This window comes from Columba livia, chromosome Z (assembly GCF_036013475.1).
Source record: "Columba livia isolate bColLiv1 breed racing homer chromosome Z, bColLiv1.pat.W.v2, whole genome shotgun sequence".
Classification (NCBI taxonomy): Eukaryota; Metazoa; Chordata; class Aves; order Columbiformes; family Columbidae; genus Columba; species Columba livia.
In genome coordinates, this window is record NC_088642.1 from 13,170,496 (window position 1) to 13,185,836 (window position 15,341).

The 15,341-nt window shown below is 44.2% G+C and overlaps 1 protein-coding gene across 8 annotated transcripts in view; it reads right to left on the bottom strand.

The window, feature by feature from the left end:
* Nucleotides 1–15,341, bottom strand: part of KANK1 (KN motif and ankyrin repeat domains 1) — a 128,786-nt gene that overhangs the window by 35,226 nt on the left and 78,219 nt on the right. The window contains exon 1 of one of the 8 annotated variants that reach the window (XM_065047262.1): nucleotides 13,582–13,787. The exons of 6 other annotated variants lie outside the window; for them this stretch is intronic. The gene's annotated coding sequence lies outside the window, so the exon portion shown is untranslated. Of the gene's footprint in view, nucleotides 1–2,523; nucleotides 2,671–13,581; nucleotides 13,788–15,341 lie in introns of those variants that run through there. One more of the 8 variants, XM_065047265.1, reaches the window with a different exon arrangement.

The window sequence follows — 15,341 nt, forward strand, 5'->3', positions numbered from 1 at the left end:
GACTGGAGGGAGCAGGGCATGGGTGGGAAGGGATGTAGTCATTAGCTTATTCTGCTCACTGCCCCACCAGCAGCAAGGCAGAGCAGAGCAGCAACCATGGCTGGGGCTGCTGCTGTTGTCAGCGGCGCTGTGACCCCTGGGTAGAGACTACTCCAAAAACAGTGGCCACTTGGGCAAATTGCTGCCACAAGTCAGCCAGTGGGTACACCGTGGCTCTGGGCATGACCAGCACGTCCACCATCAAGCAAATGGCAGCCTTAGTTGCTTTGCGCTGATGCATTTCCCAAATCATCCTCTGCAAATGCCACTTTAACCAAGGAGCCGTGTCAAGAAATGTGACTGAGGAAGAGAGAGCTTGACTTACATTGAAAGTGAACCCCAGGTGACAGGGGCTTCTTTGGCTCAGCCACAGCAAATGCTGTTCCCTGAAAGGCACTCATCTCCTTGTAGTGCAGCTGGCCTCCTGCTCTCTCCAGTAGCACCAGAAAGAGCAACAAGGTGTCAACAGTCGTCCTTCTAGGCTTGAAATGGGGGGCATCTCAGTCCTGTTTGCTTACATTTGAAAAACAGATGCCAACATGGCAAATCCAAACTGGTATGAATTTATTCTTTGCGAGCACCTGATTCCATGTGCATTTTTTTTTAAGTCTTGCAGTAGTTGTCACTTGAGAGCCGCCCTTCATCATTCCCTGGAGCATTTCTTTCATTCAGTTTCTACTGTGTGCACACTTATGGCTCCAGGCACATTTATGACAAATGAAGAACATTCAGTTTAAAGATACTTTACAAATCAGACTAACTCAGGCCTGGAAAAAGAATCTAAGTTACAGCAAACAGTAGATACCAATCACAAGCTCCTCACAGCCTGGGACAAAGCCGTATGATGTGCTCTACTGAACACAGTAGGAGAGCAGCGCTGTTTCAGACTACCATAGCCCTCCTTTCTGAAAAGACATCCCAACAGATCTGGGCTAACTGGTTCAGCCAGTGATGCTGATGAATGCACCGCTGGGTCCCAGTGTTGGTAAGGCAGCTTGCTGTCCTCTGCTGCACACAAGAAACGCTGAAGCTTCCCTACCTCCCTTGCCAACCCTTGAAAATGTGGCATATCTGTTCTGCTCTTCCAACAGTACATCATCCGCGGTTACTTTACACCACTTCAGTGTCACGAGAAAAATGACAAAGGAAAGATAATCATAAAGATGAAGGCTTGCATCCATATAGTAGGATGGGCTTCACAAAACCCAGATAAAGGGCTGGCGAAGCAGAAGAGGAGCAAACCCTCCAAATATTTATCTTCTTCCTCACTCATCCAGGTCATATCCCCACTGTCCATGGTGACCAAAGCAGTCATGGATGAAAGCCAGGTGTTTGCCTGAAAACATCTTTTAACACAACTGTGTTACCCACTCAAACCCAAGCAAAGAAGGCAGTGTTTGCTTTCTAGCCAAAACCAGCTGAATCACAAAATCAAAATATTTAGATTTATAATATCATTACCCTTCTGTGCCTATAAATCTCTGAAGAGGTGAGAAGTGGAGAACAGATACATGGGGCTATTGTAACAGGAGTAGCCATCAGGAAAGAATCTGGACTCCTGGGATATAAACCTGCCATGGAATATTAAAACTGATTTACAGCTTCAGTTTGGTCTCACTGCTGTGCACAGGCTGGAAAAATGGAAGAATTGTCTTCTGCAAGAATGGTTCTACAAATATTTATATTTATGAGTCCTAGAAGGACATTATTTTGTCACATGCTTACCTCCATAGGGAATATGGTTTATGCTGCATAATCAGTATGATATTTCAAATACCGGGAATTGTTCCCTCCTACCCCTTTTTATATTAATCTAGTACTGATTCCTTGTATGATATAAGACGTGTGTTGCCTTCCAAACTTCAAAAGCATAAGCAATTTGCATTTTCCGAAAACACCGAAAGCTTTTTCTCTGCACTTAAAATAAGTTCAGACTGGTGAACTGATTTTCTCCAAAAAGTTCAAAAAGTGACTATGAGAGAAAATACAGAAAAGGCCATTATTAGAAATAATTCTTTATGCACACTCTAAATAGATAAAACCAGTGGCTTGTAATTGATAGCCTATGAACAGTATTCAAAATTAGCAACTTGAAGGGTAACAGCTACCCCTTCTGCTGTTGAAATGATGTCTTATAGTAAATAGGTGCAGCGCACCCTTCACTTGAGCGTTCACAACATCCATCTCTCACTAGAAAACCTTCATTTGTTGAAGGAAATAAACTACTCTGTATGTAACAACAAAACCAGAGGCTACTAGAGGTGTGTGAAACAGCAAGTGCAAACTCCCTTCAGATTCAGACGGCAGCACTGGCGAGACAACCCAGATAATCACGCACTGTTGAAAAGCGGAAGAAAATCCCATCCCAACTTAATATCCTATAAGAACAGCAGGGGCTGGTTTCGGCTGTGCTACCCTGGGTGCCTACCATCCCTTTTCTCAGCACCTCACCTCTCCCCCCGCCCCGTTCAGAGTCCCACTCACCGATCCACCCAGCAGCAGACCCTCGGACCTCGCCGCCTTTGGTTTTTCAGGAAATTAAGTCTGAAGCACACTTTCCTTTGCCTTAAAGGGAGTGCGTATTCCTGACACATCAGCAGGCAGGGAGCCCAGAGGTTGCTACAGAGCATTTATTTATACTCATTTGGAATTTCCTGAGACAGTCCCAGCCCGGCAGCCAGCCCAGCGCTGCGCCAGTGGTTTCCTTCACAGCACGTCAGATGCTGCGTGATGCCTCCAGCTCCCCAAGGGTTAAATTACAGAAAATGGACAGCAGGAGAAAAGGAACTGTACCAAAAAAATGCTACAAAAACAATATTTTTTTCTCTGATGAAGACGGATTTAATTCCCAAGAGGGAATTAAGAGCTCAGGTGACTTCTCTGCCACCCGCTCGCCTTTCTTCCTCAAGCCCTTCATCCCCACCCCCCTCATTTCTCACTCCCACATGTGGACTGCGAGCACAGAAAGGTTCATTGATATAATTTGGGCAGAACAATTACCTCTGTTGTAACCACCACAATTCTGCCTGTGTTACATTCAATCTTGTTTTGTTTACTCTTCTCAAATGCAACTTATAATTTGAAGGATAAAAATAAAAACGTTTAGTATAAAGTTACAGACACAGTTGTCTTTTTTTTCTGAAACAGCCAAAATAAAATGAGACAACCTTCCTGCTAGTGCAAGCACTTTCGAAATGATCCACAAACATATGATTTTTCTGTACTCAGTTTTTTTGTTTCCACATAATCTCAAGTATTCACTTGAGAAAAGTTGACTGGTATTCTAGATGGAAAGAGGGTCACTTCTCAGCATCATAAAGAGATCCTCAGAGGCCTCAGCTCCATCTCTCTTAACCTCTGCTTGCAACAACAGTTGCTGTAGTACAGCCAAACAAGGACTGCAAAGGTGAATGGGCAAGGAGAGAGGCCAATTTAACAAGGATAATGGTCCTAAGACTTCACAGAACTAAAGTGGAAGGGTTTTATTAATATGCCTTCCATCCAGCTTCCCAACAATAGTTACAAGGAAAGAAAAACAGTAGCATGAATTGTTGAAATAACTTCCAAGATCACTGTAGACTGGAAGAGTCGTGCTTCAAGCAGAAGTGGGATCTTTTGCTGAAATGACAGGAGAGAGATCCAAGTCCTCCTCAGTGCTTTCAGCTAAAATAGCACAGACTTACAATAAAAGCATTTCCTGAACACGTCTAGTGGCTTCAGTGGTATTTAATATGAAGCAAAGTAATATTTAATACTTACAGGCACCAGCTTTTGGACTATAAACTAGATCCTGCCCTCTAGGTAATTTTACATTTATTTCCTTGAACTCCGAGTCACTATAAAACATGAGCTCCTAAAAAAAGCCTGAGGAGGATCTCTAGATTTAGCCGACTTGTTACATCTATGGACCACAAGCTTGGTTTGGGTTTGGTCTTTGCTCTAACCAGCCCATCCATTAAAAAAAAGCAGCTTTCCATAAACAATGCTTTGGGAAAAGCCTCTAACCATGCTTTGAAGTTTCTCCTAGAAGACAGAAAAGCTCTAAGGCAGCTGAAATATGACCAGTACTTTCTGTTCAGGGCAAGAGAAGCAATTCAGCCCTTGAAACACTGGCCAGAGCCTGCAGGCACTGCTGTGTGCTTGCTGCCCGTCAGAGCTGGTCTTTGGACCTGCAGAGCGAGTGACCAGCTGGCTGAGGACAAGCAGTGCACAGCAGCACTGGGTGTTACTGGTGGGCATCTGTAGCTCCATCAGCAGCTTCCTCATACCAGGAAGGGGAAAACATGAAAATACCCATTTAGTTTTCTGCTATGAAAAAAAGTGACTTCTGTCATACAGTATGAGAATAGAAGACATGGCTGAAACATCCCTCTCAAGAGTTAGAATTCTGCTCAGAGAAAAAAAGAATCTCTAAAATTGCATGATTTCATTTTTCTAAAAAAAGAGAGCATGATATCCTGTTTAGAGAAGAACAGATTTTAGCAACTCTCTCCACGTGCTCCATCTGTTTCTCATTACTCTGTGGTTGCAAGGGCTTGACATCTGAACAAGCTGTGCATCAAGTCACACACCTTCAGTGGACTCTCCCCGAAGCTTGGTCAAATAGGCAGGCTGAAAAAGACCTGCCACGAGTGCAAGCAATAAGCCATAACATGTATCAACACTTCATCCCTGGCCCAGCAAGTCAAATATGGAGGCACATGTCTGGGTTGGCACCAGTAAAACCTAAAGGCAAAAAGCACACGCATATTTATTCTCTTGGCCTTTGAGACCATTATGGTGCCAAATAAACTCATTCAGCTCCTGTTTACAGTAGAAACAAAACTGAGGTCACAGCACAGCTCCGCAGTGACCAAAACCCCTGATTTGGTCTGCAGGAGGGAATGTAAGGTTCAGTGTGTGGACAGCCATCCAGATGGTAAATTCTTATCTAAAGGGCAGGTTATTTCACACCGCTTTTGAAAACAAAAAGCAGAGAGGGCACAATGCATCTGTGAAAGGCAATGAATGAACCACAGCTCTTTGCCTCCAACAGACCATCTTCTCAGCACTGGAGTGGCTCTGCTTGGAAAGAACTGAATGATTTACAGCAGTCTGGTCCAGGGGAGCGCAGAGCTTGGCCTGACCCACCACTCTCAGGTTTATGTTCCTACTCCCAAAACCATGGATGTTGCATTTTCATGAACATTGCATATGAGGTTCTTCCGGGTTTTATTTTGGTGGATTTTGTTTTGGGACGGAGGGGTGACACTGCCGTAGTGGTTGGGTTTTGTTTTGTTTTCTTCACAGCCTTTCAGAATTTGGCAGCCAGTTTCTACAGAAAGATTTAAAACCCACTCTCTATTCAGGTCAGACCTAACACTGATCTGGCTTACTCACCTTCTCCTCCCTAGCGGATGCCTCTGGAAGGGCATAAGAAGAAAGTAAACATACAGCAACATTTCTCCTCTCAGATTTCAGAAACCTGTGACTGAGAGACTTCCTGAGCCAGGGGTGGCCCAGGATGGGTTTTAAGTCACAGTGTCAAATGTGTATTTTCAGGGTAGCTGTGAGGTATTCAATAAATAGGTTCAAAATGTCAGAGGGCAGCTGATGTGTTAGTACTATAAGGAGATCTACTGGTCAAGTGCCTGGAGACACAGTTATGGATGATTAATGTGACCTAGTGACTACATAACACAACTTCCATATGAGACCTCACAGGCTACAGTTAGGTCCCTCACTAGTTAGCATCCACCCAGAGTACAGAGGCAACTGAAAGATGCACCCCGTTTCATTGTTAAGTGTCCACCAGGTCTAATTTCACAGAGAACAGCCTTCGACTCCTTGGTGTTTTGTATGTCATGAGGCAAGTTGAGATCTCTGCTCCTCTCCCAGTATGACTCCTTGGAAATGTTTTGTTGTGGGAAGAACTAGACCATCCAAGCCTTCACATTTGCTGATTTGTGTGTGTGTGTGTGAATGGTCAAGCATACTCACTTGTTCTGGGGTGGTAGAACTGAGTGAGCTAGCAACCTGGTTTGTAGCTCCCAGCATGGCTTTGTGGGTCAGCTTTGCTTTCCCATTTTACAGAAATGAAAAGTGAATGACACTGAATGTGAAATCAAGAGAAAGGAAAAATCCATGGCTGTAAAAGAAAGATATGCTTTCTCAAATCTGGAAATAACATGTGCAGCCTTCTTACGCCACAGACAAGGATGCAAAGTGCACTTCTGCCTGCTGGGAGCTCAAGCGGACGTGTCAGCCCAGAGACTGCCTCCTGGTGCATTTGAAAAATGCAGACTGAGTCATTCGGGGTCAGGTGGAGGATCCTGCCAGCGTGGGAGGTACCAGTGTCCCTCAGTCGTCACCCCCCACCTCCCCAGCTGGGCAGAGGCAGGAGGGAACTCGCAGCTTTGCCAGGGAGACTGTACAGGCTACAGTTTCAGGCATCTCTTTCCCTCTGGGATCAAGACTCTGCAATCAAATAACATGGACTTCTAGCAACAATTACTAATCCAGAAATACTGCACTTCTACCCACAGTAACACACTGATGATACAAAAGGCTGGGGGCAAGGAAAGTGCTACACAGACTGGGGAAAAAACAATTGCCACGTATAACTAATGGCGATCCATGGGCAAGACTATGCATGCCTATCATTAATAATGTGCCGTGTAGGTGATAAACTGTGTGTATTACACCACACAGCAGGAATATCAGAGGAGATGGTAAAGCTGTAGTGGAACAGGAGATGCTATACTCAGGTTTTGCACAGAGAGGTCTCTCCTGCTGCCACGGTCTTGGCTGTACCAGGTGTCTTGTCCTACAGGGATACGGGATGAGATGTCTGGCTGAGCCATGCACATGCTTGTGGAGTTGCAGCCTTACAAGTTCTCCCTGCAAAGGGAGAGAGGAAGTAATTTTCCCAGCATCGTCACCAGTGCATTTTGCCCAGCACTGAGGACAGGTGGTGAGGAAGCCTCTGAGCACTGAAGGCAGAGCGGGAGGCAGCGGAGGGCTGGGCGTCGGGGGGAGGCGCAGGCACTGCACCTGGGGAGAGGTCCCCCTGCATCTTCAGGGAGAGCTGGGGAGAGGAAGCACTGGAGAAAGGGGCCCGTAGGAGTATCAGGGAACAAAAAGGAAACAAGGAGAAAACGATGGCAGACAGGGTGTCTGAGAGCGGAGGAGGGGAACCGGACTGTAACTAACGATGGCAAGGGAGAATGGTGACAGTCTAAAGGGCCACGCAGTGGATGCACAGCCTTGTGAGCACATTCAAGTACTGGCAAGCTTACAAGCTATGTGACACCCGTCTCCACGTAGGAAAACGGAGGACAGGAGCAGGAGAGAACGATTCTAAATTTTTTTTTTTCACTTTTATACTTAAGATATGGAAAAAATACCTAAAATTTAAGAATCACAATTTCTGCTGTAGGAAGGCAGAAGAAGGGGAGAAAGAGCTTAGCCATGGACAACTAAGTAAAAAACACTGCTGATCCTTGTAATCCCTTGAAACTTGACTGCTCTGATCTTGTCTTTGTGCTTCTGTCATATGCACATCTCAGTCCGCTTTTTAAATCACAACCGTGCATTTTATTGTAGTTTCTTGCACTGTGCCTTTTTTTTTTTTTGAAAGCTGCACACTTCAGCTTTATCAAGCAGTGTACACGAAGTGTTAAAACTTGACCTGTTTGCTAGGATTAGACCTGAAATTCCAGTAACAGCAGCTAAATTGCACAACTGTTTTCTTTTTATTATTAGACCTTCTGTAACCCATACAACAGTGCTTCAGGCACAGGGGTTGGTTTTGTAAAAAGAAGGTAGGGAAGGGGCTAGGAGTATATCAACAAATGTGCCCCTCAGCAACTCCTGACCAGCCATGTCTGGTTTACATAGGGAGAACAATCTGTTCCCAATTACCAGTTAATTTGATCCTCACCCTAATCTGACCAAACCTTCAAACATAGCTATTAAAAACAGTTTCCACCCCCTCCCTTCATCCTCTCTCTCTTGCTTTCAAACAAATACTGAAGGGCAATACCGAAATATCACAGACTGGTCCTGTAGGTTGAAGGAAAGCAACATATTGTTATGAAGAAAAAACATATAGGGCTACTTAATTAAAAAAAAATGAGAAGACAAGTAAAGAAAACACTCATTACAATGTGAGATAACTTAGGAGAAATGGAGCAAGAAAAGGGATGGGCTGTGACAGGAGGTCAAATTAACTACTTTTACAGGGCAGAAGGTTTTTAAGCAGGGAAGGATGGACCAAAAGCATGAAGAATATGATGGTATCTCACTCTCACCTACCTCTCAGAGCATCTGAGCACGTAGTTTTTCATAGTGTGTTAAGTCAGGTGAAGAAAAATCTCAGGAGACTACCTAATGCAGACTGAGCATATGCTATGAGGAGTCTTAAAGAGGTAGAGAGATGGGGGGGGGAGAGCCCTATTTGGACCCAGCTGATCTGCTAAGTCCCACACACTGAAAGCTGCATCCCACAGTGGTCAGCCATCTGTTTTAGCCAATATGGTAAGTGTGATTTCCTGATGAAATCAGAGGAGGGAATGGGAGAAAGAAAGGGCAGGATAGCCACAGCCACACTTCTGTCTAGAAGCTCTGAACTGGTCAGATGGGGACATCTTGGCAGGAATCTACTCTGCCACCAAGGGGAGTCGTGTTTCAGAGGAAGGAAATGGAGATACAACAGCAATGCCAACGTGGGCAGCTCCAGCGCTCCCTCGGCCCTTAAAACTGCTGTGAAAACATGATATGGGAAGGGCTGCCCTTCCGTCATCTCTAATCCAAAGCCGTGCAAATGGCACAAAGGCGGGGAGCAGAGAGCTGGCCACCACAAGGAGCTTCCCAAGGATTTCTGCTTCAGCAACAACCCTTCTGCAAGGAACATGTATAAATGCAGGCACTCAGTGTTCACAAACAGAAGACAACCAGCTGTAACCAGACTATTTCCATCTGAGCCATTTCCCCGGGGGACTGTATCCCGTCAAAGGGAACAAAATCCCCTCCCATCCCACAGGGAGGAGATTCATATGCATTATGCATAAACTGCTTTCTGCAGGAGAATCTGGGGAGGGAGTGAGGAATACTGTAGAACAGTTTTGAGGAAAATACACTCTTTTGGGTTAAATGGCCACAGGAAGACTTGCTGTGTTATGTATCTTGAGACTGGGGGGAAGGAAGAAGATGGAGTGAGAATAATTTTTCAAGTCTGGAAAAAGCTTTTTCTTGGTGTTTTTCTCATGACACCTGGGTGTCCACTACCGGAGCTTGCCCCTCACCCGTCCCCACGGGCTGCTCCTCCACACAGGCACCTCTCACCAGACTGCTGCCAGGTCAGTGCAAAGTAGTGACTTCCATCACAAGACCTAAGGGCTTTTATCACTGTTAATCACCTCCAGTTCAGTGAGGTTGCAGGGTACCATAAACAGCAAGCCATGCCTGTTTAGTCCCTGGAGCATTATTGACTTTAAAATACAAGATCAGCACCCTTAGCTGCCTCCAAGGCTGTAGAGGGCATGTGTTTCCACAGGGAACAGCAGCAGGCCACTTGAGAAGGTCCAGGTGCTGCCCATGCAAGTGCATCTCAACAGCTAAGACAAGGAAAGCATGCCTTACTCCATGAGCAAAGCCTGCGTCAGAGAGGAATAAACACAGTCCTCTGTGTAGGTGAGATGTAAGAAGCTTCTGGGCAGCTGCAGAAGGTAATCCAGAACAAGACACAACCACACTAATCTCTGAACAAAAGACAAACTAATTAAATCTGTTCCGTTTCCCACGGTGCTTTGTCCTTCTGCAAAGCATCTGGATCTTACATGGCTTTGTGTCTCGGGCCATCTGTGTCCCATCACATCCAATTTACATTTCTAAAGACTGGGTTATCCCTTTCCAGCAGATCCCAAAAATCAAGCCTTAAGGGCATTCTTCCAGCAACAAGTTCTATGTAAAAGAAGATGCAGGATCCCTGATCCTCTGTGGTCTAGTAAAGTGCTCTGGTTCGGGCAAAGGCAAGTAAACATGTTTTCAAGCTTTCTGTTGCAGCTGCAAATCCACCCTTAGATTACAGAGATCAACTAGCAACTGCAGAAGAAATATGTATTAATTCAATTAGAAAGTTGGCATTGGCTGTGAGATCATGTGCTCCATCTCCAGTCATCTGTCCTTAAGGCAGATCTGGTATCAGTGAGTGTATATAGCATATTGATGGAAATTTTGGTATGCCTTATGATAAAGCTGATGTGAAATCTCTGGAGGCTCACTCACTCTTCACCCCACAGATTTCAGGGTCCCACCCTAGCTTGTTTTTAGATACTGGGCACCACCAGCGTGACTCACTAGATCACTCGTGGGTGAGGCAGGAGCAGGATCCCAGTGACAGTGCTGCAGACTGTCCGCCCATCCAGAAAGCACAAGACTACATGGCAATTCAGCAGGCTCTCCCAATGGCAGGAGTCTTCCACCAGCTGCCAAGCCAAAGCACACCTTTGGTGTACACTCATCTCCATTAAATCTGATGGTTATCAGATGCAGGCTTGGAGCAGAGAGCATGGTAGGGGAGCAAGCCCAGGCTTAAATAGCCTCTCATTTCACAGCCCTGACTCAACCAAATTATCATTGCTTGCACGGCTGACTTGGTAAAAACACAAACTCACCTGAACCCAGGTCATTTGCATCTGCTAAGCAAACTCAATGCATTTAAAGCTGGTAAGCTCAGAGCTGGGGTGTCAGTAGCACTGCAATGATACCTCGGTGACACCCACCCTGCAGGAAAGCATTGGCGAGCAGCGGTCAGCGGGGCTCATGTGGCTGGCACCGCAACACTCGGGAGTAAAGACTCGATCAAACTGACTGCCACCAAGCAATCAAACACTTCCCATTCATTTACTGACTGAAGGTCTCTAATGAAAACTGGTTGATATTCTGCTAAAATTAGTAATAGTAGAAATGTTGCAGTGCACGGCACTTTCTTCTCAGGCTGCGGACCATTAGGCTGGAAATTATGCAACTCAACGCATGTTGCCTAAGATTATACGCATCAGGAAAATCACATCATAGGAGAGACTCCAACTTAAATAATCCAGTGACTGAAAGGAAAGTGTGCCTACAAATGTTTGGTAAGAATTGTTAGGAATCAATGCAGGGGATGTGTATTATAAAAACATTTACTCTAAGAAAACATGTGTTCTACTTATTTGCTTCAATAAAAAGGGTTAATAAGTCAACAGGGGTTTTCATACTCCTTTACAACAGTTGCTTAAGCATTTATATGCCAGCAGATGGAAAACACGTTTATTAAACATTTGGTCCTGTGAGTCACACTGACATCAATATCTCAAAAAAACATTAATTCAGGCAGCAGCCTCTTGTAATGGCCTCATTCTCCGACTAACTGGTGCACAGTTGTAATTTCACTTAGGAGTCAAGAAAACCACTCAAATACAATCTAAACAGAAGCCCAGAGGGTGCTGCAGAGTAACTGTGCATATATAAAATAACCAGAGGGACACCAGGCTGCTGCAGGGGAACCAGCAGTCCAACGCGGTTTGTATCTGCCACCAAACTACCCGTGGTTTGCTCTGCAGAGCCGAGGAGTGTGCCCAGGTCTGCTGGGGTGACATCTCCCTGTCCCCAGGAGGCTGAGAGGAGTGCACTGGGAGCAAAGACACTTGATGCCTGCACAATGGCTATCACAGCAGCAGTTTCTGCTTTACAGGTACAGAGACAACCGCAGTAAAAATTAGGGTGGGTTGCTACAATGCCACTGCTTTACGAACTGTGTAGGAATGTGAAGGAGGTAAAGCGCACAGAGAAGCAGTGCAAATGAATCCATGTAAGATGTAGCACTCCTGTAAGTAGAAGCATGATAAAAGTGGTATGGAAAGGCACAGAAACACAAATCCTTAAACAAGAGTGAGGAGGAAGGTGCAGACAGAAGGAAAAACAGAATCAGGGAAATCTCAGCCTCCACGTACAGAAAACAAAATGCATTTGCTTTACAGCAAAGTAAAGGGTTTGTGCAACAGCCTTGCTATACTGACCCCTGCAGCCTGCCCCACTCAGGAAAACTACCAAAGCTTTTCTTCTGTTAAAACCTTTTTTTTTAATGTCCTTGTTAAAGAGCTGACTGACAAATCTGAGGTCTTTGGATACAGAGCATGAGGTGCTTGGGTAAGTCAAATAAAACAGATGTGTTTTTATTATGGTTAGAAACAGATACAGTTTTTAATCCTTTATATTTTTAAAATCAGTCTCCTGTGTTTGTTTTGCTGCTTCCTAGTTTTCTACATCAGAATAAAAGGAATGGGACTTGAATTTCACACCATTCATAGCATGTGTTTTGAAAACAAAGTTTCAGCAAATCAAGTATTAGTGAAAGGAATGAAAATCCAGCCAGAAGTATTTCCAAACTGCCCCATAGCTTTTAGGCTCCTAAGTTTTAAGCTTGTGTCTACTGTACTCTTTGTAGCTGACTGGAGGATCTTTCTACAGATACCACTACACAAATGCTTGCAGAGCCTCATTAAATAGATGATTAATGCATCAGTCCTAGCAAGCACAGAAGCTAACAATTACTGGAAGTTTCACCCAGTGGGTAATGAAGATACTAATACTATTTCGAGAAACAATTACTCTCCTTTTTTTTTCCTTGTACTATGCAAAGAGAAATTAATTTGTATCGTGTACCAAAACAAGTCCAGGCTCTCAGAATCTCCCCACGGACACTGGGTATTTCCCAGCTCCCGCTGCAGCTCTGTGGACGAGTGCGTGACGCGCTCTGGACTTCGGCTGCGCCCCTTATCCCAGCTGCACCCCTTATCCCAGCTGCACCCCTTAGCCCTGCTGAGCTTACCGGCTGAGCAGTAAGTAACCTCACATGCTACTGGGGCAGGCTTGAAAACAGCAAACAGCCAGCACCCAACTGATAAAGGAAATTTTTCTGCAAGCACTGATTTATCACTAGTTGTCAGAGAGACTTCAGCTATTTTCAGCAAAACTGTGGCAGAGCCTAGTCCAAAATCAATACCAGGTCTCTGAACCAGCTTCCAAAATGTATGAACAAATAACTTTGCAGCTTACGGAAATACAGTTCACTCTAAGACTGCTGTGCAATGATACCAGGAAAAGAGAGATAAAACTTTAAGTCAGCAGCAAACAAAACTATTGACAAACAGTACTTCAGTCTAAATCACAGCTTCTGTTATCATCCGCTACATTTAAAGTTCATGTCTTTACCGAGATACGGAAGAGACAGAGAAATTTATGATAGATGCTTCCACAATAATCTCTTGCTTTGTAGCTCATCTCACATACACACTCACTGAAAATATTTACAGCAAATATAATTCCCATAAACATATTTTTTAAAAATATCTCTATACAAATGCAAAATAGCTTGATCCTTTCCTGGAAACAAGTTCCAAATTCAAGCATTCCTCTATAGATTTTATCTGCAGCAGCATTAGTCTATATAGGCTTGTACACTGAAAAAATTCACCGAATGGCACACAGGCATAATCATTTAACAGTGTAAGTACTCACATTCTCGAGCTAACCAAAGCAAACCACTGCTCCTTAGTCACCTTGTACTTGAATGCAGCTGAACATGTGGTCAGACTTGCCAAAATACCCAAGTAACATAAACGCAGCTTAGAAGTCCATAACAAGTCTTTCTAGTTCTTTTTCCTGTTGCTGATAGATTCAGAGGGTGCATAAAACACCACCCCTGAAATTTGTCTTTCCACTCTTAGAGCTCCATGCAATTAAGAAACTTGCTTCAATACCTCCAACGCCCAAATCAGTTCCTGCTCATCCAAAGGCATTTTCTCTCAGGCAGCACAGCAGGATAACAAATCACAGGTATTTGCAGCCCAATACTCTGTCCATTATGAACTGCTGAGGTTTTGGAGACACGGGCATACATAGCTGCATGTTAGAACACCAGCCTCAAGGGTTTACAAAGCCAACAAGTCCTGACAGTCTCTGCAAAATGTTTTCCAATTTAGTTCTGAATTAAATACTTGCAATTCATTACAGCGTCTTTCTACCAGTAAGGGAACAAACAGCTTCTACCCTCCAAGAAGCCTTGTTTGCATAACAATCCTGAAACTAAAACTTCGTCTTGGATTAACTCATCCCCAGTACAAGCATTTAGCTTCTTTTAGGCTTACACATCAGCCTACCAACGTTTCCAACAGACAATTGTACTGGGGCGGTGGGGGCGGAAAGGAAATTAATAAACCAATCAGTAACACTCCATGCACAATTTTTCTTTCCTTGTAAGCAGAGGGAATTGTTCTGCATGACTTAAGTTAAAAGCATATTACTAAAAAAAGTCAAGTTATGTGGGGGGTTTAGGCAGTAAACAGCTACAGTTAAGTCACACAGAAGAGGTTTTGAAGTCTGCCTTCTCAAAAGGATTACAAAAGAATACAGTTTCTTCCTCAGAGAATATACTTATAATTGTACAAAAACGGGGGAAGGGGACACAGAAAATATCCTTTTTCTGTGGTCTCAGGATTTAACATCATTGATGAATTTAACTTTAAATCATCAACAAGTAATACTGACTCAAATGTCTTCATGTAACTTCCACTAGCCTTTAAAAAATACTTCTTGTTTTGCATAAATTGCAGATGACGACACTCCATATTTCTAATTTCCTGCACACAAAATGCTTTAATCCCTTGCACTAATTAGAACAATTCTACACTGAGCACAGCAAGTAATTTAAGCTTTGTTTCTGTACCAGAACATACTTTCAAAGAAGGTCGGTGCTAAAACCCACCAGATAAGGCACTTCTCAGTACGTGTATGTCATGATCTGGCCAGTAGCATTTTAACATGACTGCATGAGCTTTGGGGAGCAGGGAGAAGCTGAAATTTCTGTTCACATGAACAGCAAAAAGGTATTTAATCTTCCTTCCCAGGATATTCAAAGTGGTCCCAGCAACCCCCACCTTCAGTGACAAATCCACTTCCTATCATACCTACATTACAAGATCGCGAAAGAGCACCCACAAGTTCCTGCCATGCACTTGAAATTTTCCATATAACCCCACTGTAGCAGCCTCAGCTTTACTGGGCTAGAGCTATGTTTGTGCAGTGATCGGGAGGACGGGAAAATATTGACACAACCGCAGGAGGAACGCTGCTGTTGTGCATTTATCAAGCGTTCTGCAATCTCTGCCCCCTCCTGACCCACCAGCCATCCTCAGCAACCTTTGAACATGGCAAGTGATCTATTCCAAAACAAAACAGACATCTCAGGAGCTTCTTAAAATAATGAAAAAGTGAAATGG